A 24,657-nucleotide genomic window follows, 5' to 3' on the forward strand; every position below is an offset into this window, starting at 1 on the left:
ACTTGTCTCACTTTAGGTTAGCTTTTGAATTATTTTTCTCTCAGATGTTAATTTGACACCATAGCTTATATTTGTTATGTTTTTGTTGTAATTAATTTTGGTTTCCTACAGTTTCATTACTTAAAATAGCGTTTGGATATTTGGTGCTTGGTTTTCGTGCACATGGAGACTACTCCAGTGGCTGTTGCAGTCAAAATTCTGAGGGGTTCCCTGAGCTTCACAGATCTTCCTTTTGGTGATCTACGTGGGAATACTGTCTTTTTACCCCTAACTTCTGGAGAGGTTTGCCATTTCAAAAGACTTTGATTTTGGAGCCAGACAGATAACCCACACCTATAATCCTAACATATAGGAAGCTGAGGCAGTGGGCTGTGAGCTCTTACCAGCTTTAGCTACATAGCAAGAACCTGTCTCGAAAACAAAAACAAGCAGGGCATTGGTCACACATGCCTTTAATCCCAGGCTGGCAAATCTCTGTGAATTCGAGGCCAGCCTGGTCTACAGACCTAGTTCCAGGACAGGGCAGGCTCCAAAGCAGTACAGAGAAATCCTGTCTGGAACAACCAAAAACAAACAAAAAACAAAACAAAAACAACAAGACAAACAAAACAAAGCAATCAAAATAAGACAAAAGTATTTTGCTTGTCATCTATATTAGTTTTTGTAAGATGTAGAATAATTTTTTTGACATGAATCTATCTGTACCTCAATATGTTAAATACTAGTAATGACAATTCAATCCAAATTGAATATTATTCAGTATGACTACACTCTAGAAGCAACAGTTCAGGTGTTAACATAGTACCTTTATCGTCTTACTGCTTTTGTTCCTATTATCTGTATTTTAATTCTACTTTTAAGAAACATAATATTAAATTTAACATGAATGTTTTCTAATCCTTTTGCCAGCTCCTATTCTTAGATCACCTACTCTTCCGTATTTATTTGTTCTCTTATTTACATTTAAAAATTATTTCATTAATTAAATTTTCACATGTGCACAATCCATACTATTTCCCTCCCCTCTCATGCAATCCATGCCTACCTGTCTCCTTCCCACAAATCTCATTGTCCAGTGCCTGTCTACTCATGTTATCTTTTGATCCACCAGGATGAATCAGGGCCATCTGTGTTACTGACTGTGGATTTGCAGCTATCCATTGGGGCTGCAATTGGAGGGCTCAGTAGTGGGGACATGGCTAAAAACAGAGATTTTTCCTGTCCCAGAGCCTCTTGGTAGCTAATGATACAGAGATTAAGGGTTGTCTGAAGCCCTTCCTAATTCTTTGACTGATTGTTGGTAGAGGCCCTGTGTGGGCTCAATACAGCTAACCATAGGAGTTACGAGTTAATTATTGTGATGGTTGTTTTTAAGTCTAAAGAATGGTGTTTCACAGACTTTTTTTCTAATTTCCTAGCCCTCTGCCACACTGTACTGTAGGCCTTGGAGGGTCTGGCATAAATTTTTCACTATGACTGGGCTCATTAAATTCCCCTGACTGATCTCAAGTTTCTGGCCAAAAGTGAGCATCTTGACTCAGCTCCTAAGAATCTGGGTTTGTAGACATGTGCTACCTCCATTGTTAATTTATAGTTCCCCCTATATTTTTGTAGTACCTGTAGACAGAAGCTTAGATGGGTATTCATTTTCACTTAAATTTAACTAGGTGTTTCCTATTATATCTGAACTTACTCCTGTTAAAAAAAGTTTACTACAATATTTTTATTTCACATTTATTTACATGTACACACATATATACATGTACTAATTTTGTCTTCTACTCTCATTAAACTCCGTTTAGTGTATTTTTTTTTTCTTTTTAACTTCTATGTTTAGTTTTTGGTTTTGCAGTTTGACTTTGCTTTATAATTTGTATCTGTTAATATGTATTTTTATTTGGTTATAGAAAAATTTCCTCTTTTTTGCTATTGTTGTATGCACATGTGCACGCACGCGCACGCACACACACACGCACACACATATTTACACAAATACACACATACAAAATTTGCTTGATCCATTTAGTGGTGTTACTTGTGTGTATGTGGCTTCAGGGCTGACCAATTGTGAGACTGTGTCTCCTAGAAGTGACAAGGAAGCTTCATCAATGATACCTTAACTATATGGCTGCCTAAATAAGACCTGTGCAAATATAACACTGATATATATGCTAACACGGTTTTAGAAAATTTTATTCACTGTCTTTATGCATTAGATTTTTTTTAAACATGCTTGAGAGTCTCAACTGACATATCTGAATTGTTTTGTGTAGATTCAAAAAATGTATTTCTTCATTGTATTTTAGGTGTTACTTCAATGTCATGTGTCCATTTACTAATTGATGTCACTGAGTATAACTAATTGAAAGTTCATTCTATTAAATATGCTGTATTCTCTTTATCTTTTAATTAGTGAATATTAGTTGGTCTGATGGTTGTAGTTTACTACTGTTTAATAGTGCATATTAATCATACAAATTAATGGTCTTCATAAAATTTTAGCCTCTATTTTAATATTCACAACTTATAATTCAGTTAGTCTTCTCATTTACTTGTTTGTATTTTATAATTTGTTACAAATACTTTAATTATTGCTCCCCTATGTATCGTTCAACATTCTTAGCATTTTTACCTTGAAATTTTAACATTTCATTTCATCTAGAATGCATTTTTTGCCCAATCATCAGTCTGGAGAAGGGGAAGAATTTTCAGCATACATTTTTATCACTATTTTTGGAGTTTTGGTTTTAAGCCTATTGTAGACTAAAGGTTGTCACTAATCATTTGTCTATACTTCCACTGAGTGTGGATCTGTGTCTCCTCTTTAGAGAAAGACTTCAGTGGAAATCATGCTTCCTTATCACCTAATTCAGTCACCAAATAGCTCTAAACCATTCTGTAATTGGTCTGGTTGTCACATTATTATGACAAGGCCTGATACTCCATGAAGACAGAGTAGTAGTTCTAGCTGATGCCAGATTTGCACCCATGGCATTAAGCCTCAGAGGTTCTCAACCTGTGGGTCATGACCCCTTTTGGGGTCACATTTCAGATGTTTACATTATGGTTCATAACAGGAGTAAAATTACGGTTACGGAATAGCAACTAAATAATTCTGTGGCTGGGGGTTACCACAAGAGGAACTATATTAAAGGATCCCAGCATTAGGAAGGGTGAGAACCACTTAGACTCTAAGGAATCAAATAAGTGGATGATGCTCTCTGACCCTTTGTAATCAACCCAGTCACCATCTGAATATCATTCGTTGACAGCGACTGAAGCAAAAGAACCACCCAGTTCTGACAAGCTCAAGTTCTTTTATCAAAGACACAACAATTTCTTTAAGTGACTGGCAATTTAGAGTGCTTTGCTATATAGCAATAGAAAATCTTGAATATTTTCCTGCACCCTACCTACTCCCCCACAACCATAACATACACCCCTCCTAGCCACTAGTTTTGAGATCCTCCACTCCTGACACAAATCTTAAATCTGTCTTCTGGTGATACTACAAACAGTGCAGCCTGGAATCCCTGAGTGAAAAACAGCATGACCCAGTCTTGGCTTCTATGTGGTACTGACACTGTTGTCCTTTGCCCTCCTAAAGGCTTTAAGAACCACTCTAGTGAGAAGCTGCAGGATTCCTGGAAGTAAATTCTGTGAACTTTGGAGCTCCTCTAAGATGTTGTCTCCCATGAGTGTCTCCATTTCAAACTACTGAGTGTGGAGTCATTCATTAAAAACCCTATTTACATGCTCCGAGTGATTTGTGCCCCCAGAAGTTTCTCCTTTAGATAACTAAAGCCCAGTGGTTTCTGTTTGGATGTGCCTGCTTCTCTAAATTTAAGGAAGGTTGTTTCCCCTGGGTGCTAGGTGGCTTTTCATTGGAACAACATGAGGGGACAGATTGATTCCAGCACACAGTCTCAGAGGTCTAAGATGAGGCAGACTGCCATGTTGTTGGGAGTATGTAAGTGAGGAGGAGGCTGTTGATCACATGGCAGCTGGGTAGATGGGACCTAGTCAGGGGCAAAGGAGCCCTCCCCAGGCATGAGCTCATGGACCTGCTTTCTTCAGCTGAGAATGACCACCCAAAGTTTTCATCACATCTCAGAATAGTGCCACCAGCTTGGGACCACTGGCTTGTAGAGACACATTTGCATCCAAATCATACAGCATGAAACTCTGACAGATTAAAAAAAAAAAGTCAATTTACTTGGCATTTCCTTGTAATGATGACAGTAGTGACCTCAGGCTCCTTGCATGGCAGAGCACCTGACAAATGTCAGTCATGTCCTTTTGATTTTTTAAGATGCTATGGTGATTGTTAAGGAATATTCATTGTTGTCAAAAGTTAGGATCAGGGTTCAGAGCCTCAAAGTCTGAAGTTCCAGACTCTGTGTAGGCCTCTTGCCTTGAATAGTTTCTTTGTAATTCTCTTTCATCATGTAAACCCATCTACTCATCTTTTTGTTAGACTGGTTGATGTCTCACATATAAACACAGAAATGTATCCTAATTGTAAGTGCACAGATGAAGAATTTTTCATAAACTGAAAGTCACCTGAACAACTAGCACCCATATTAGGAATATAAGCACTGGAAGTAGCTGTCATGCTATTTGCAATGCTATTTCAGCTTCACTAATTGCTCCCAATCCCCCTATATGGCTACTCTTCTGGTGTTTTGCTGCATAGTTTGGATTGATTTCTTCTTGTATTCTATATAAATGAAATCATATAGTATAGTCTCTTCACATCTAACTTGCTTCTTTAATGATATATTTTACTTAAGCTGCATTATATGTAGCTACAGAATGCACATTGTGACATATTATTTGTCTATCTTACAACAGATAAAGATTCTCACAGTGTCCAGAACTTGCAGCTAATATCATGAAGTTTTGTTTTTGCTCATGCACATGCTTTTCTGTTAGGTTTATACATGAGAGGATTCTGATTATTGAATCATAATGTCTGCTTACTTTGCCGTAATGATGAAAGGAGCTTTACTCAATTGACCTACCTGCTTTCTCTCACTCTCTGAACCCCTTCATTCCATTGTCCCACAACACCAGTGACAGCCTATTAGATTTCTAAGTATTCCACATCTTTTTCAACACTTGACATTGTTCATTTTTCTCCTTTGCTGTTCCAGGGTTTAGAGTGAGGTTTCATTATGTTTTTAATTTTCTTCTCCCAGGCATATAGTGAAGTCTAGCATCTTTTCAGGCTTGCTGTCTATTTGAACATACCACTTTTTAATGATAAATTTTTAATCAAGCCCATCTTCCTAGGTCATCTGATAATTCTCTATAGACCAGGCTGATAGCATTCACCTTTGAATATCTCCAAATATGCCATAGAATCCCTCTCCTAATGTAACTTTCAGCTTTTGCAGCCTAGGTGCCTGTTTAATGGGAGAAGCATATATAACAGGCATGGTGTTCAACTTTGCTATCATAAGCTGCAAAGGTTATTCCTAGAGAATCAAGTATGCACATCTTAATTTTTAAGAACTAAAGTGGTAATAAATATTTATTGGTAATTGTATGAGGCTACCTGTGAAGAGGGGTTTGAGGTGAATCAGAAACTATGCATTTTCTTAGGAAGCATCTGGAGTCTGTGGCAGCCTAGACTGAGTGCTGTTTTTTAATGACCCTTCTTTAATGTAGAAATTCAGTGTCTATTCTTTCAGTCTTCTTGTGCAATGGAAAAGGCACGAACTGATGCATGATACTTTAAAGATATGAACATGAAGATTACTTTTAAATTTGGCCTTGAGAAATGTCTGCCTAGTAATTTTCCAGGAGGGAAAAAATATTCTTCAGTGACATTTTTAAAAGTAGTATGAAACATGTTTAGGTAATGAAAATATCGAATTTATTTGGTTCCTAAGTCCTCACATAACTAGCCAGTCTCAAGTGCCAATGAATGCTTCATTGAGAATTTCTTTCCTTGTCTATTATGACACCCTGAGATGCCACTTGGCTTTAGACACTTCCCCAGTATTCTTTCTATATCTGTGAAAGCTGCTCTTTGCAATCATGTACTTTACCTGGTAGGTATTCAGATTAGAAAACAATGGCTTTCAGATGTCACACAACCACTTTTCCAAGGAAGAAGACTGACTGAAATGTTGACAGCACACAGCTGCCAAGTTTTTGGGTTAGTGAGATGACTCAGTGAGTAAAAGCATTTATTGCCAAGCACAAAGACCTGAGTTCCAACCCCAGGGTCCACATGGCTGAAAGAGAGAACCACTTCCTTCAGGTTATTCTCTGACTTCCTCATGAATGCTGTGGTACAAACACACACACACACACACACACACACACACACACACACACAGTAGTATAGTCAACAACATTTAAAGCTAAGTGTGCACATTTTTAGAAAGAATTCTCATTGCACACTAATCTTTTGTCTTTGTCTTGAGACAGGACCTCCCTATCTAACCTGCACGAGTCTCAAACTCACATTCCTCTTTCCTCACTCCCTAGGGTGTGAAATTACAGATATGTACTGCCAAATCTGCCTATCATTAAAGGCCTAATGGGGAAACTTGCTTTCTTGTCTCTTGTCCCTGTCCTTTGATTTGAGATGCTTACAAGTTTGAGATGCATACAGGTGACCAATGCCATGCTACCCTCTTCTCTCTTTAATAGACAAAGTGTTATTCCTGTCTATTAGAGCCCTTACCCTCATATTCATCTGACAGACAGATCTTCTATTAACCATGTTCATAGCTTCTCAGGCTTTTGCTGTACCAACCCACACTACTGCTACCTACTCCTGTCCACATGGCATAACCTTTACTTGTAGGTTCCTATCACTTTCAGGAAATACATTTATTTAAAAAATAGAGATTATCCTCTGTTCTTAGTGTCCCCAAAAAATAAAGTTCATGTTTTATGTACATAATACTCTTTGTTTTTTCAAAAAACCAAACACCTTTGACATTTTCTCATCTTTCGGGTTGTTTTCATCCTTGGCTTAATTTGTACTTTGTTCACTATCTAACTGCAGAGACCTTCGTGGCATTGGTCCTGAATTCTTGCTCTGATAGTCTACTTTATTTATCCTCATATGAAAATCTACCACTGTTTTGATTATAACTTTGGTAATTCACTTTTGGGCAGTCATAAATTATGACTTTGGGGGGTTTTCTCACTGAATGTTTGCACAATATCTCCATCTCTGCCAAGCACAGTATGTATAGTGACATGTCTAAAGAGTATATCTTTGAGGAAGACAAGGAGAGAATTATGTGGTTCTGCTGCCAAACAGCAATGTAATATGTCCCTGTGCAGTATCATCCACAAGGGGTGATAATGTTCACAGGTCAGAAATTCATCTTCAATCAACTACTGTTTGGGGACACTTGGCTGAATGACACTCATTCATTCCCTGCCTTATCCCAGACACAGCTTCTGCCATGTGATAATGATTATGTCCTGCTTTTCCTAATGATAGAGCCACATAAAGACATGTGATTTCAGGTTGGCTAGCTAAAACCATCCTTCAGGAATATTCCTATAAATGCCTTTTCCTGTACTATAAAGTCAAGTGTCTGCATACAAGGAGAGGCTACCTTTGGGGGGAAGAAATCAAGGCATTAAAGTGTGGGATGAAAAGAAGAGGATACAGAAAGAGAGACCCCCCCAACAGATGCTATCACTAGATCAGGTAATGTCTGAGTCCAACTCCATCACTGTTTTTCCCATCAACATGATCCTGCCCTTTGATTAAGTTGGTGCAAGTTCAGTGGTTCTGATTTTGACCAACTGCAACAGAACGATATAATTTAAATAAACCACAAAGGAGGTAATACAATAAGTGAGTGCTGGAGAAGAAGAGCACTATAAAAATGAAGACCACATTAAACAAAGTCTATGGTGACATATAAATAATATGCAATTTTATAAGTGAGGTGGAAATCCAAATGGTGAGGGCCTGCATGGAGTGGGAAAGGAGACTGAACTTTGCAAGGATGCAGTAAAACCTTTTCAATGTTAAGAGGACATCATGCAGAAGACATTGAGTATTTTCACTGAAGAAAACAAAAAAAAAAATACTGTATTATAGCAAGGTGACCTTGACACTGTAATCTTTTTATTTATTTATTTATTTTTTGATTGGGTTACTTTGAAAATTGACCTGGAAGGAATAAAAATGAAGAAGAAAAATTAAATAATGCCTGCATCTGTCCACAAAGAAATGACAAAGTCCTGAATTAAGGCCATGGTCCTGGAGACAAAAGACAGGAGCGGCTTTAGGAGAGAATGCAATGGTAAAATAGGCAGAGGAAATCCAGTCACCCTTGAATGAGGGGAATCATTTTCCTGAGACAGAATGTAGATGGAGGGTGTATCTGGAGGGAAGTGCCATATTTTTCAAGAATGTCACTAGGTTATGTCGTTGCTAGACAGATCTTAATACCATTTTTAATGAGGTCCTTCATCTAAGAAAAGATTAGCAGGGAGGATGGGTTTAGATTAGTGTTTCTTTAAGAATTCAAGTGATTTCATTTTCTTTTTTTTTTTTTTTTTTCTTTTTTAAGAATTGATTATATGTCACTGCCAAGGAATCTGCCCACAGGTTCAAATTCCAACCTTTCTTGCTGACTTATAAGCCTCTTTCCATTTTAACTTGGCCTCCCTGTACCTCTCTAATCTTGTTTACAGATGAATCCCCCACTACTCCTCCAGTTCCCCCAATGATCCTGTAGATGCTGAGCTCATTAACTCACATGGAATTCCTTCCTCTTTCCTTGTCTCCATCCTCCGAGAACATCTCTTCCTTTGGAGTCACTTCTTTGCTTCTCTATGTATAGTTTGCTGTAGACTTTATTCATCCTCTCTGAGTAAACTACTACAGAATACAATTCATTTCCCCTAGCCCTATAATGTAGGGCCCTGATAATCTCACATATTTGTCTGCTTTTCTGTTGAAGTGAGTGCCCCATAGATGTCTTTGGTGACTGGAATAGTGGTCTTTGAACTCTAGAAGCATCATATAGACCAGTTACATGCAGTCTTCCTCTCTACTTGGATCCTTCCCCAAGTCCTGATTTATCCAGGGGAAATTTCACTGATGCATACTTTAAAAGGGAATTTGGATTTTATCTGGTCTGTGAATCTTTGCTCCAGAATGAATTATTCCCCATCCTCTCTCCCTCCTGCTCTGTCGTCTTCTTTTATCTATTTGTATATATGTATGTGTGTTTATATCTATCATGTATTTCCATATTTGGGCATACCAAGTCATGACATTTCTCAAATTATAAAATATGAACCTCCAGTGATACATATAAGAAGGAGACGAGGTCATTTTAATATTCCTAAGTTCCCACTATACCTGGTGTAATTTTTAGTCAACTCTTGAAAAGATTTTGTGGGGAAGAGGCGTTCACATCTGCATCCACAGAGTTCCATTAGCATACTGCAGCAGGAGGAGCAGAGCGAGCTCATAAGGGAATACGCCCATCACCTGACAGAAGCAGGTGATGAGATCTCTCACCAGATTAAAAAGGTAAGGGCAACAACTCATTAGGAAACACAGAGATGTCTGCCTAATTACTTGAAAAATGTTTAAGCCAGTACATTTTATGACACCTGGAGGGTATAAACATGCCCATAAATTTAATTAATTTTCTTCCTCCATTCATCGCACCTGTATGGCCTAAAGGAAAAAAATTCTAATGAAAGTACAATCAGCACTTTATGCTGGACTTCCACAATTCATTGGGGACAATATTCAGAAAATGCAATACCAAATTTCTCATCAGTTTGTGGGAAGAAATGTGTTTGGATTAGTGTAGCCCAGCAGTGGAATTATTCCCATGTCAAACTCTGATCAATGATCCTTCAGCTTTATTTCCAGAAAGAGCTTAAATCTCTTTATAGAGATATTAAAATATATTTAACACTCATAAATCTCCAAGGAGAACTCAGAACTAGATATTATTGTTTTCCTGGAGGAGAACACTATATGGGAACTCAAAGGCTTATGGGAATCAGTCAAATCCATGGAGCAAGAAACTTATTTGCTCTCTCTTGCAGCAATATGACCACAGATTTTGCCACAAATCTTCCACCAACAATATTACTTTTTATTTTAAATAAACTATATTCTCAATGAGCATATGTGCTTGCATATCCATTAAAACACTGCTATATCATTTAGTGAGAGCTTGCTATTTTTCCAGGGACTGTGCCTATACTTTATGCATTTTACCTTGAATCCCAATTATAGCACTCTTAAGTAACATTTCATTTGCAGTGATTCCTAGTGAGATTAAGTGATTTACTCAAGGTCACATAGCCAGGTCATTGACTCTAATATCTCTGCTCATTTAATTTTGTTACATATAGAGAAATGTCAATCTGGTTTTTTGCTTGTTAAATCAGTGTTGCCAAACATAAGAAAACCACAAAACAAAACTTGTTTTCTTCGAAGAATCTTGACATTATTGAGTTTTATGTAGTGAATTATTCATGGAGACTTCTGGGTGTAGCTGATCTATGCCCAAGACAAGTTCACCTAAAATATTTTTGTTGTGTCCACTTGATCCTACAGTCGTCAAGGCAAAACATACTTATGTTTTGTGACATAAGAAATAAAAGGAAAGAAATTATCATATAATAAATTCCTATGGTGTTCCCCTGATGTCCAGCCTTAACTAGATATTGACTCACTTGGGACAAGCTTTATGGTAACGGAAGTGATCATTTAGAAGTCAGACATGTTATGGGACAATGCCTACTGTAAACACCTAAGGACAGCACTATCTATTATCTTGGAATTCCCCTTTAAAGAAGTAGGGGTGTCTGCCATGATTCCTGCACATATTCTAAAGAGATTTGAAGATGTCTAGATCAAAATGAAAATGTTAAATTCCTCATTCTGATAGCCAACACGAAAGGAACTCGACAGCATCTCTGAAGGTTTTTTTTTTTCTTATAATGTTGAATCAGGACATCATTTTCCCTTAATTTTATAGGCCTATTATGACTTCTGGTTTTGTGCTTATGTGTGTGAAAACGCCAGTCTCCGAGTCTATGTATGTTTCTTGTACTTTTTCTTTGCCTATTTTTCTGCTGTTTTGTCATTGTCTGATTTGTTTGTTTTTGTTTTATTTTATTATTATTATTCTGTAGATGCCTGTTTGTTTTCTAGGGAAGAGACAGAAAGAGGATGGATCTGGATGGGAATGAGGATGGGGAGGACCTGAGAGAAGTACCGGAGGGGAACCATAATCAGGATATATTGCATGAAATAAAATCTATTTTCAATAAAAAGCCCTCATTCTGTCATGAAATATGGTAGTTAGTGCTGTTTTCAATTTTAATCTCTTGTAAACTCATTGAATTCCAACGTTTAGTGGGATCATAAACTAATCTAAATCGATCTGATTTTGTACTATCAAGCCCAGTACACTTGTTTCAATTTTTTGCATCATGGCTTCAGCATCTGGAAGCGGTGAAAAGCAAAGGAGCCCATCTAAAGAGACTGTCACTAAAAGTACTGTATGAGGACACATTATTAAGACTTGATTAACCATTGGCATTACAGATCCTGTTACGTTGCTCTCTGCCTCTGCATTCTCCTTATGTGGGAGAGGCCACAGGGATGGAGCATTCACAGAAGGCAGCTCCTAAACACTACTTGGGAATAGCTTTTCCCAAAATATTTATTTTTCTCTTAGTACCTATGTTTTTATGCCTTGCTGCTCTGCTACCCCGACTGATTTTTCTGAGGCTAGATACTGAATTAACTGTGAGTAGTTCCTCAGTGGTATTTTGAAGCTAATTAGATCTAACTAACAATTCGTGTGACAGACTCAAGATACCTTTCTTCTTCTGAAGCATCATATGTGTATCTGTAGTATCTGTAGGTCTTCAAGGCAGTGCTATCCCAGTCATTATTATTTGAACAAGCTTGTAAACAACTGCCTTTGAAAACACAACATTTAAAAAAGAGCCAGACTGTGATTTTTTTTTTTTTTTATGTCTGAACAAGTGGGAATTGAGGTACCAAATTCATTCACATTTTTTGCATGTGTCCTTAACTTTGATTTAGATTAACATATGTGTGTATTTCTCACCATTTAAAATACATCCTTTATATGTAGTATCAGCTCTTGTGAATATATGTGGCGTGAAAGTCGAGAGAAGGGTCTGTAGTGAAGCTGTTTGCTGAGTTCTGGCTCTTGTACTTGGTTCAGGGAGACATAGCCATAGGCAATGCTTTTCAGCTCTCTTTGCCTCAGTTTCTTCATCTGTCAGAGATATATTTCATAAGCAACCATGAGTACTAAATTATCTGAAGGAGTTAGAATAATGTTGGACGAAAGGTAACTCCCTGGTAAATCTTTATTCTTAAAATATGCATTTAGTGATTTTAATAGCATTTTTTTTTTATTCACAACTGGCATGGCACATGCATTGTTATAAATAGGAAAATATGGAAAACTAGTTAAAATGGTTTCCTTAATTTCACCACTAAGAGGCAATTTACTTTACATTTTGATGTATTTGACTTCAATACTTTTTAAAACTCAAATACCTCCACACTTGATTAATGGAGCCTTGAACAAATTGCTCAAGTTCCTCAAGCTTTAGTCAGTGTGTCTATAATATGGACTTAATTACAGCACTTACATCACAGGGCTATTGCAAAGACTGAGATATCCCTTTTAACTTCCTAGCCCAGAAGTTGGCATATATATTTGGGTTAGTCCACATGAAAGTGCTGATGCTCTGCATATTTTAGGATAAGATGATGCAGGATTCAATGGTATAGAGGGAGTTGGCTTGGTTCCCCAGTCCTGAAAAGCCTAAAAGACAAAGTGACATGCCTTGGTTAGTGCACATGTGGGAAAATGTCTTAGTTTCTGGGATAGAAGGAACAGTTTATCTTCATCCTTAAGTATATAATGTCATACAGGAGTATCCTGGCCACCAGAAGATAAAGCCACCAAGTTAAAGCTGCAGTTTTGTTGGTTGTATCATATTTACTGTCTTTAAGAGACAGATGTAGGTCTAGGGACTAATATCCTGTCTGTCTGTGAATTAAGATGCTCTGCAGCTCAAGACAAATGCAGCCTATGAGCTGGAGTAAGAGTTTTCCTGTAGCTCACTGGTGTATATGAACAGAAGTCCTGTCTTCTCAGGACTTTCTTCTCCAGAATCTACCACTCATATCTACCTTTGAGCTAATAACACCACTCTGCATAGTACCTGGTGCTGGTGGTTGTTAACCCAATACATACTAAGAGATGTGGGATCTGCTCAGTAGCAAGGAGACTGGGGCATCTTTCACTAAGTGAGTGAAATTATTAGTGCTATTCTTTGAAAAGTTGAGTTGAGTGAGTGCCAGTGTCTCTGTAGAAGCTATCAATGAAACTCCTAACAATAGACCTCTTCAAAACAGCCTCATCTCCAACCCTCTATCCCCTCCCTTTTTGACTCCTCCTTGATCAAATGCTTAACTCTGCTTATTTCCTTTAATGTATTGATCTTCTAAAACTGAAAATAGGTTCTTGTTCATACAATATATTTCTGGTCAAGGTTTCCCCTCCCAGACTCTCCCTGGATCCTCCCCACATTTCCCCCATCCAATTGCAGACCTTCTTTCTCTTTTTAAAAAGTAAACAGGCAAATAACAATTAAACAAACCAGAATAGAACAAAAGAAATCGAGGAGTGGGGGTACAACAAAAAAGCAGGAAACACACACACACACACACACACACACACACACACACACACACAGATATACCGAATCTATAAAGACACAAAATAGGTAAACATAATATGTAAGAAAAGACCAGAAAAGTAAAATATTCACAGACAAAGCAACCACACACACACACACACACACACACACACACACACACACACACACACAATCCAAAAACAGTATTTAGTTCACTTTGTGTTTGCTGTCTGCTGGGCATTGGGCAGTAGCCCTTAAGTGTGGTTTATACACACAAAAAGTCTCCTCTCCACTGGAGAAAACTAATGTTTCCTTTCCAAGTGGTTGTCAGTTGCAGACAGCTTCTTAGTTAGGCATGGGAGATCATGTCCACTTCTCTCTCTGTGATAGGATCCCATCTGGCTGGTACCTATGCAGGCCCTGTTCATGCTGCCACCATCTCTGTGAGCTCATATGTACTTCAATGCTGTTGTGTATAGAAGGCCTTGTTTCTTGGTGTCTTTCATCCCTACTGGCTCTTATAATGTTTTTGTCCTCCTTTGTGAAAAGTTCCCTGAACCCTGAGGAGAAAGGTTTAATGGAGAGATCTCATTTAGGACTGAAAATTCCAACTCTCTCATCCTCTGTGTATTGTCCAGTGGTGAGTCTTCATATTTGTTCCCATCTTCTCTAGTAGAAGTTTATCTGATGTCTGAGCAAGACACTGATTTATGAATGTAGCAGAATGTTATTAAAAGTTATTCTGTTACTACATTTCTTTAGCAGAGCAATGATATTTGGTTTTCCCTAGGTCCTTGGCCTATCTAGTCCCAGGTTCATGGCTCCCAGATCAGAGTTAGGCATGAGTTCCATCTCATGGAATGAGCTTGAATTTCAATCAGATAGCTATTGGTTACTTCCACAAATTTTGTGCTATTATTTCACCAGTTTATCTTGTAGGAAGATCACCATTGTAGATCAGAGGGTTTGTAGCTGGGTTGATGTTTACCCTTTTCCTCTTGTATCATGCAGAGTATCTCCCAATATTGTGAACAGCATTCAGTAGAGGAGCTGAAGGCTCTAATTATGCATCAGCTTGACTTCTTCATGGTCAGTGAGATATGTAGATGTATTCAGCAACAGAGTCTTACCTTCAGTTTGTGAAAAGCAACAAACAGCCTTGACAATAACCTTAGATGTTTGGAAGTTTCCTTGGTGCCTCTTTGGCTAACAACTAAATTAGATGTAACCCATTTGTGACACTGGAAGTTCCATGGAGTGGGTGGCAAGAGATGACTAGCTTTGGCTTTGTTTATCTGTTATTTGGTTAGTCTATTTATATTTATTCTCTCTCTCTCTCTCTTTCTCTCTCTCTCTCTCTCTCTCTCTCTCTCTCACACACACACACACACACACACACACACACACACAGGCACGCACGCGCACACACACACATGCTTCTACCATAGTAAGTTTCCAGATGATCCTTCAGATGACCCTTATTTTTAGCTGTTCTTCCTTTGACTTGCTTTTATTTGACAATTGTATAGTGTGTCCTTCTTGGGACTTCCATGTAACCATACACTTCCACATGCTTGATTTTACACATGTAACCCAAACTTCTGTTATCCTATACCTATTTTTTGAGTACTACTTACTATAAGCTTTGTCATACTGAGTACTACTTACCCTATTTTAAAATAAGAATTGAGGGCAGGTTCTCTTACATGGACTGCCTAAGAGTCGCGTTGTAAGAAGCAACACCACCTCTTCGCCTCCACCATCCTCTGGGCAGCAGCAAAGCAGCAACCATGCATGAGTGCATCTCCATCCACGTTGGCCAGGCTGGTGTCCAGATCGGCAACACCTGCTGGGAGCTCTACTGCCTGGAACATGGCATCCAGCCTGATGGCTAGATGCCAAGTGACAAGACCATTGGAGGAGGAGATGACTCCTTCAACACCTTCTTCAGTGAGACAGGCACTGGCAAGCATGTGCCCCGGGCAGTGTTCGTAGACCTGGAACCCACAGTTATCAATGAAGTCCGCACTGGCACCTACCGCCAGCTCTTCCACCCTGAGCAGCTCATCACAGGCAAGGAAGATGCTGCCAATAACCATGCCCGTGGCCACTACACCATTGGCAAGGAGATCATTGATCTTGTCTTGGACAGAATTCGCAAGCTGGCTGACCAGTGCACAGGTCTTCAGGGCTTTTTGGTTTTCCACAGCTTTGGTGGGGGAACCGGCTCTGGGTTCACCTCCCTGCTGATGGAGCGGCTCTCTGTTGATTATGGAAATAAGTCCAAGCTGGAGTTCTCCATCTACCCAGCCCCCCCCCCCCCAGGTTTCCACTGCTATGGTTGAGCCCTACAATTCCATCCTCACCACCCATACCACCCTGGAGCACTCTGATTGTGCCTTCATGGTAGACAATGAGGCCATCTATGACATCTGTCGTAGAAACCTCGACATTGAGCGCCCCACCTACACTAACCTAAATAGGTTGATAGGCAAATTGTGTCTTCCATCACTGCTTCCCTCAGATTTGATGGGTCCCTGAATGTTGACCTGACAGAATTCCAGACCAACCTGGTACCCTACCCTCGCATCCATTTCCCTCTGGCCACATATGCCCCTGTCATCTCTGCTGAGAAAGCCTACCATGAGCAGCTTTCTGTAGCAGAGATCACCAATGCCTGCTTTGAGCCAGCCAACCAGATGGTGAAATGTGACCCTCACCATGTTAAATACATGGCTTGCTGCCTGCTGTACTGTGGGGATGTGGTTCCCAAAGATGTTAATGCTGCCATTGCCACCATCAAGACCAAGCATACCATCCAGTTTGTGGACTGGTGCCCCACTGGCTTCAAGGTTGTCATTAATTACCAGCCTCCCACTGTGGTACCTGGTGGAGATCTGGCCAAGGTCCAGAGAGCTGTGTGCATGCTGAGCAACACCACAGCTATCGCTGAGGCCTGGGCTCGCCTAGATCATAAGTTTGATCTGATGTATGCCAAGTGTGCCTTTGTGCACTGGTATGTGGGTGAGGGTATGGAGGAGGGTGAATTCTCTGAGGCTGGTGAAGACATGGCTACCCTGGATAAGGATTATGAGGAGGTGGTGTGGATTCTGTTGAAGGAGAGGGTGAGGAAGAAGGAGAGGAATACTAAATTAATTGTCACAAAGGTGCTGTTTTTAAGGGGAAGTTTATTCTGTTCCAACAAAGAAAGTTGTGGTCTGATCAGTTAATTTGTATGTGGCAATGTGTGTTTTCATGTAGTTAACTGACTTTTAGACCCAAGCCTTCCATTTCACTGATGGGTTTTAAATAAAATATTCCCTGTCTTAAAAAAAAAAAAAAAAAAAAAAAAAAAAAAAAAAGAATTGAGGGCTAGGGGTACAGCTCAGGTTTTGATTTGCATGAGGACCTGAGTTTGATCCTGAGTACTAATGTAGAAGAAGGAGAACGAGGAGGAGGAGGAGAAGGAGAAGGAAGAGAAGGAGAAGAAATGTATATGGAGGCAAGGCTGGAGAAAAAGAGACAGGCAGATCCCTTGGGGCTCCCTAGGCAGTCACAGCTGTCCTAACCTACTTGTTGACTTCATGTCCAGTGAGGGAGTCTGTCTCAGAAGAAAAGCTCAGAGTCTCACAAATATGTGTAACTAGATCCAGTGTAATCTTCTGGCCTCCAAACATGCACAGACACATGCATATATGTGCATGCACTCTTAAGCACATAAGCATAATTAAATCAACCCCCTCCATGAAAGGTGGATAGCATTTGAGAAATGACAGCAAAGTTTCCTTTGAGTTCCACATGGACACACACACACACACACAGATGTCTATACATATAAGCATTCATATATGCATATACTCAAACACAAAATAAAATAAATAGTGAAAGCAAGAATTGGAGAATATAAATAGTAAAAACCTGGGTGTGTATCTTGATTCTTCCATCAGGTACTTGAAAGGCTTAGTGTAGGTAATGCTCTTGTACTGTAGGGATAACAACAGGACCTAACTTCTAAGGGTGATGTTAGAATTAAATGTGGTAGCACAGATAAATTGCTAGGATAGTATTTAGTATTTGGAATATAACTAAAACATTGTAAGTACTCATTAAAACATTGTTGTCAATTGTCACATAATTGTATCCCAGTTGGCTATAAAACCATGAACCACTTACTAGGCATGTAACTTGTTAATATTGACAGATGCATAAAAAACTGCCTGTAAAATGAAGATGTTGATGTGAAAAATGCTTTAGTAACAAGAGCCCATGAAACTCAAAAACCTACTTAATTTAAAGAGTAGGCAAAGAAGATGGGGCATTCTCAATATATTGGCCTGACCCCCCATGAGAGAGGAGGATGAGTGGTGACTTTTAGATTGGGGACAGATGTGGTGAAGAGATAGGATTAATTCAGGGTCACATGGGAGCATCCAAAGTTGTAGGTGTAATAGAGACATCACCATTCTGTTTTGGGCCTTAAGAACATAATATTAGATTGCATTTCATCTAAGTCCTTTTCATTTCTTTTTATTTGTTTATTCCATATGTATGTGTGTGTGTGTGTATGTTTGTGTATGGGGTGAGTTGGTGAGTGAAGAATTTCTGGAAGAGAGTATGCTCACCACATACTATTCCATGGGGGTACAATGATCATAAAAGAAAGAGCAAAGAAAGAAAGGAAGGAAGGAAGGAAGGAAGGAAGGAAGGAAGAAAAAAATTAAAGAAAGATGCTAAAGAGTCAAGGTACAGAGGAGTAGGTTGTGTCCATGGAAAAGACTTTAGAGTATAAGAAGGCTGGGGCCAGAAACACCTTAGTATTTCATGAAAAGGAGAATATATAATGACATAGAAAAACTTTTGTACTATTTTAAATTAAAGATTAATATTGCAATATTACATCATAGATGATTTTATTTCATTGATTTGGAAAAAATCAATCTGTTATTATGTAAGATTGAGGAGTAGACCTTAGACTTGGGAAGGAGATACTTTATAAAGGTCTGGACCAAGACTTGACGATAGTAACTATCAATAGTTTGAGGAGTAAATGATATTATCCCCTTATTAGGAATTATAAAAAAATGTTAGTCTAAAATGCTATTTTAAGAGGTTTTCATTAGAGAAAGGAGTCATAGATTTGACTTCCTAACCCTCTGGGCCAAATGACTTGAGTCATATTTGGAGGCAATATAACTCACACCAAGAAACCATATCTTGTATCAGTCTCTTTTCTGTCACTAGGATAAAATATCGAGAAAGTGAACTTAAAGTACAGATTTACCCTTTCTCACAGTTTCAGAAGCTCTTGTCTCTCACAGTGGGGGGCATGTAGTGGCCACTCTCCTCATGACAGACAAGAAACAGATCAAGAAAGTAGGAACCCTAGACAAGGTAGATTCACACAGGACAGGTCTCCAGTGACCAACTTATGCTAGCTACTCCCTAGTGCGTGATTTACCTTATTGCCACTGATGCTATCAGTTTAAGATCCCCAAGGATACAATGATTTCCTTAGAGCCTTTCTTTATACTTGCAACTAAGCCTTTTAACACATGAATCCTTGATGGATATTTCAGATTAAATAATAATACACCTGTTTTGCATGAAAATGCTAAGGGCCATAAAGGACACCTGGATGAACAGATGAGTAGGTCACTCCAACCTTTATTGGCATTGTGCAAGGAAACAATTTTGTATATACTGAAGAGAAGGATGTTAGGTTTTCCTGACGATCTGGGTTTGAGGACAAACAATAATAAGCCAAGGTCCACATTCTGGGAGTTTCTTTTACCGAAAGGGATTGCAGTAAAAACATTTGCCCATGGAGGTCTAAGGAACACATTTTCAAGAAAATGGATGCTTCTCTGACATTTGAGTGCACTGGTCCTTGTAAGACTGATGATTTATGACATGATCTCTCATATAATGAGCCCCAGTGTTTCTGTACATTCAGGCTATTTTCCCTTGTCTATATTTTCAATGCACAACTTCCCAAGAGGATCACAGAGTACACACCCCCTTGAAGAAGCTATTTGGAAAGACTCTGTGCTTACATATTTCTTGGTCTCCAAAGATTTTGCTAAATCGAGTTGATTCAGTGTCCCTACATGGGGTGCTGCTGTTCAAAGTGCTCCCTCCTGGATTACTGTCTGCTTTTATTCTGAGACATTGCATGGTATTTAACAGAAGCAGCAGGACTTCAGTGTTTCATTTATTTGTGTAGGACTAATAAAAAATTAAATTACATCTGAATTCTTATTTTATTACCAAGGCCGTATTTATAGTGCTTAAAGATATGACCTTTGGTGGACTGGGGGGTTGTGGCTCCTTTTGTACAGTGCTTGCCTTAATGAACACACAGATCCAATTTTCAGCCCCAGAAACCACAAAGCAGTGCATTTGTGATTGCAATGCTTCAGAGATGTAGATGGGCAGCCAATCTATCCTAATTAATGATCTCTAACCCAGTGAAGACCCTGCCTCAAAAAGAGTAGTGAGCATCTCTAAGAATGACATCAGTGGCTGTCTTCTGATCCCTACATATACACATGTGCAAGCATAAATACAAAATGTACAAACATATGAACACACACATGTGTACAAGCATACATACATACATACTCTCTCTCTCACACACACACACACACAAGCATGCATTTAATGTATAGATACTGGTATAAGAAAACCTAGTTTGAAATCTACCCAGCAGACCATTGGCATCTCCACTATTTCCTTTATAAGGTCAAAGTGAGTAGCAAATAAAACAAAGCACATTTGTTACTTAATCTGATAGCTAGCAGTGATTACTAATCACTGCTGCTGTACTTAGTGAACACACATATAACACAGCTCCAAGAAAATAAAAGTTTGGCTCAAGGGAAAGCATGAATGTACCACTCAATCAGAACATAAGAATTAGGTGGGCTGGATGGTGGTGGAGCATCGCTTTAATTCTATCACTTGGGAGGAAGAGGCAGGTGGACTTCAGTGAGTTTGAGGTAAGCCTGATCTACAAAGTTACCAGGACAGCCAGGATTGTCTCACAGAGAAACCCTGCTGAAAAAAAATTAGGTGGGATAGGAGTGGAAGAATCAACAATTTTCTTCTGGTGCTCAAAGACCAAGGATAAAAACTTCACTTTTGAAAGATACCCTCTGAGATTGACAAATATCACAATCAATGCTGTGTATATCCCTCTAATAGGTCAAGGTGGGCAAGAAGCACCTATTCATAGAAAAAGGAAACTGGGGGCACTTTAAAAGTAGTCTTGTCAATCTTCAGTGGTAGATGCTATTTGGAAATATATAAAACATCTCTGCAAATTTTCTGTACAGTTAACAATATGAATTGGCAGTTCAGATGTTGCTTTGGGATTAGATAGATTTTGGGTTGAATCCCAGATAGGTCACCTTATAGCTATGAGCATGTAAGCAAGATACAGAACCTTCTGAAAACCATATCTTCTTCCTTTTGTGGGAATTAATTTAGAGGCTGAAAGCCAATTAAAAGAGAGCATGACACAAGCTAAGTAATCGATACATGTTATATTTGCTATATATGAGAACATGACCTTGGAGTGTATCCAGGCAAATGAAAACATTATAAAGAATAAATTCTCAGGTGAGTGAAGATGAAGTGGAGAACTTGTTTTTCAACCCTCTTTTATATTATTAGTATAGAAACTGGAATAATCAAGAGTTTAAAAAATATTTTCTGTAACCTTTTCCAATAACTAGCATTTTAATTGTTGAAATGGCCATTAAAACCTAAAGTTCAGAAACTCAAGAAATGGGTGGACCAGAGAGAGGTCTGGAAGCACTAGGTCTGTGTACCAAGCAGGCATCCAAAAAATAATTTGTTATGCAAACCTTGTTTTAGTGTTCTGAATAGGCAACTGTCAATCATCTGTACTGATAGACAAGTACAACTGGACTCAGAGAGCTTAAAGTATTTTGCCCAAACTTTCCCAGCATGTAAGAGGAGACAGGATCTGGATTCTGATCTACTCTCTTTAAATAAACTTGGCCTCCACTGTCATTTGTGTAGTATGTGTAGTATACAGAAATGTTATATCATGTTGACTGTCGTAGAAATAAAACAGCTGAACTCCCACAATGCGCTGGTGCAGTCTTATGAATCTTAATTTGACTGAATTGATCACAGATGTTAGATGCTAAATGTGAAGCACTGCTTCAGGTCTTTGTCTCCCTCCCTGCCATTCACACACAGCCATTCACATAGTCAGAAAGCAAAAAATGCTGCATCTGAGATAAATGCTGTGTTCCTGTTACTTTTTGCCACTTTCCCGTTGTGTAAGGGAAGAATTTGGGGATTAATGTGACAGAAGTTTTATTTCTCAGGAATAAAACACAAGTAGATTCACATGCCTCCAGGGCAATTGTGTGCAGGTGCAAAGCTTAGCACCCAGCAGATACCTAAATGGCAGATTTCTATCCAACTTCAAATTGCAGTAGTCTACTTTCCTTAGAACCTCAGGAGGTTTCCTCAAGCTACATCAGCCTCCGGTGACAGACTGGTAGGATGGTAGTAACAAGCTATAGCTCTTTGATTGCCCACTCCTTACATAGTGAGCTCAACCTATCCTTATGGAATGATTTCCTCCGCTATTCCAGGGGGATTTGTTCACAAACAGAATCTTCCCAGATTTAGCAGCTGTTCTTCCTGACACATACTAATTTCTACGCTGTGGACCCAGAAGATCTTTGATTTGTTCTCTACTATAGGGGCCTCAAAATAAATAAATAAGTAAGCATATAAATAAATAAATAAATAAATAAATAAATAAATAAATACATAAATAAATGGAAGTCCCCAGGAAACTTCATGATCCATCTGTGGCATTCCATGTTTTCCATAATTTTTGCAGCATTTAACTCCTTCTCCATATGCTTTAACTCCTGATAGAAAATCAATTTCTCTACCTGAACACTGTTCTCCATAAACAGTAGTGGTCAGTGTAGTAGTTCAATGGTAGAAGGCAACCTTGGCTGGTTGGAGCCAAGGGGCATCACAAAGTTAAACCATATGACAGAACTAATATGGAAGGTTTCCTGGGGGAAGGTGCAGAGGCAGCCTCTGAGGGAGAGCAGAAATAAAGGGAATCCGCTGAGAAGGGCTTGACTTTTATAAGGGGATATAAGGCATGTACATAGGGAGAGTGCTCTACTTGGTGGTTACAGTGTCACATCCTGGCTTCTGTTGATGATGACATGGCATGTCATGTCTTGCTAGGTCCCTGAGGGTAGGGCAGTGTAGATGCCTAAATGCTAACAGTCAGTGTAAGGGTGCAGAGTCAGGCACCCTCATCCATGCATCTGTGTCTCAATCTTTCTGGTTGCAGTGTAACCTTGCACAACTTTCAATCTCTCTTTCCTAATTGATCTGTAAACTAGGATTAATAAAAGTACTGCCTTTATGAAGTTGGACCTAGTTAAGAATGAGGCTTGGTGGTACACACCTTTAATTTCACCACTCCAGAGGCAGAGGCACACAGATCTCTATCTTTCTGAGTTGGAGGCCAACTTAGTCTGTGGAGTGAGTTCCAGTTCAGCCAGGGCTATGCTACAAAGAATTTTGAAAAAAAAAAAAAAAAAAAGTAAGGCAGGGCCAGTGTTGGTCATCCTTGGTACTGTATGGAAATCCAGAACACTCTGACTCAGGCCTTCAGGAGAACATAGAGAGGTTATTCTTCTACTCTTTAGATTTGGCCCAGGCACTCACCATGAACTGTGAGTGTGTGTGTGTGGTTGTGTGTGTGTGTGTGTGTGTGTGTGTGTGTGTGTGTGATACTAGTACTATTTTAAGGAATAGTGTCTCTCCAACTCCTCAATGCTACCTTTAAGGCATATTTATGTGTCTTAATGATTCCTTCCTTGGGATTCACTCTTGCCAATCATTCCTATTGGAACTGGCTAAAATGTATCCTAGAGGATCCAAAACACCAAGCTATCTGATGTTGGAATTTCTGGCTAAGTTGAATTTTGGCTGAAGCTGGAAATAAGCATTCAGACCCCTGCTCTTCCTCTTTTTCCCTCCCTCTTCCTCCTTGTCCCCCACCACTTTCATATACACACATTCCACATTTCATCACCTGAAATCCCCATTACCATTGCAATACAATTACTATTGCATCAACTTAGACATTCTTGATAATTTACATAAGTGACCCAAAAAACTCTACCAGGGAACTCCTACAGCTGATAAACACATTCAGCAAAGTGGCAGGCTACAAGATTAACTAAAAAAAAAATCAAAAATTAGTATACTACTATATACAGACGAAAAAGGGGCTGAGAAAAATCAGAGGAACATCTCTCTTTACAATAGCCACAAACAACATAAAATATCTTGGGGTAACACTAACCAAACAAGTGAAAGACCTATATAGCAAGAACTTTGTGTCTTTAAAGATAGAAATTAAAAAAAGATACCAGAAAATGGAAAGATCTTCCATGCTCTTGGATAGGTAGGATCAACACAGTAAAAATGGCAATCTTGCCAAAAGCAATCTACAGATTCAATGCAATCGCCATCAAAATCCTGGCACAATTCTTTACAGACCTTGAAAGAAAAATACTCAACTTTATATGGAAAAACTAAAGACCCATAATAGCCAAAACAACCCTATACAATAAAGAAACTTCCAGGGGCATCACCATCCCTGACTTCAAGCTCTATTATAGTACTATAATGTCCTATGGTTCTCCTACTGAAGGTGATAGCACTGCTCCCCCTACTCTGTTGCTCTGGTTATGATTAAGGGCATTGACATAGCCCAAACAGGCAATGGGTGAGAATTTCCCAAGTATACCTGCCAAAGATGCATAACCAGAGGCCCAGCCAAGCATATAAATGAACAGGTCAGAACTACTCATATCAAACAAACACATGAGCTACCTCAAATATTGGAGATTCGGA

At 39.0% G+C, this 24,657-nt stretch overlaps 1 protein-coding gene and 1 pseudogene across 1 annotated transcript in view; both read left to right on the forward strand.

Annotated features, from left to right (window-relative positions):
- Positions 1–24,657, forward strand: part of Ntng1 (netrin G1) — a 330,833-nt gene that overhangs the window by 54,877 nt on the left and 251,299 nt on the right. The window lies entirely within an intron of this gene.
- LOC127216832 (tubulin alpha-1A chain-like) lies at positions 15,461–16,918 on the forward strand (annotated as a pseudogene).

Source organism: Phodopus roborovskii, unplaced genomic scaffold (assembly GCF_943737965.1).
Source record: "Phodopus roborovskii unplaced genomic scaffold, PHOROB, whole genome shotgun sequence".
Lineage (NCBI taxonomy): Eukaryota > Metazoa > Chordata > Mammalia > Rodentia > Cricetidae > Phodopus > Phodopus roborovskii.